Below are 377 nucleotides of genomic sequence, written 5' to 3'. Positions count from 1 at the left end.
AAGCATGTTAGAAGGACACTTTTTGGTCAGTTGCTTGTATCTCTCCCAAGCTTCATAGAGGGATTCACCTTCTTTCTGTCTGAAGGTTTGAACATCCACTCTAAGCTTGCTCAGCTTTTGAGGAGGAAAGAACTTGGCTAAGAAAGCCGTGACCAGCTTATCCCAAGAGTTCAGGCTATCTTTGGGTTGAGAGTCCAACCACACTCTAGCTCTATCTCTTACAGCAAAAGGGAAAAGCATGAGCCTGTAGACTTCAGGATCTACTCCATTAGTCTTAACAGTATCACAGATCTGCAAGAATTCAGTTAAGAACTGAAAGGGATCTTCAGATGGAAGTCTATGAAACTTGCAGTTTTGTTGCATCAGAGAAACTAATT

General features: G+C 41.9%; 1 non-coding gene across 1 annotated transcript; it reads left to right on the top strand.

Moving 5' to 3' along the window:
• Positions 1 to 108, top strand: LOC148565395 (small nucleolar RNA R71). The gene has a single exon (XR_015883945.1). It is a non-coding gene; the product is annotated as a small nucleolar RNA R71 (small nucleolar RNA).
• Positions 109 to 377: the final 269 nt, after the last annotated feature.

The sequence above is a fragment of the Arachis ipaensis genome, chromosome B5 (assembly GCF_059453495.1).
Source record: "Arachis ipaensis isolate K30076 ecotype BB chromosome B5, ASM5945349v1, whole genome shotgun sequence".
NCBI classification, from domain to species: domain Eukaryota; kingdom Viridiplantae; phylum Streptophyta; class Magnoliopsida; order Fabales; family Fabaceae; genus Arachis; species Arachis ipaensis.
The sequence above is the reverse complement of the archived record's forward strand: the minus strand, read 5'-3'. Positions and strand labels throughout refer to the sequence as shown.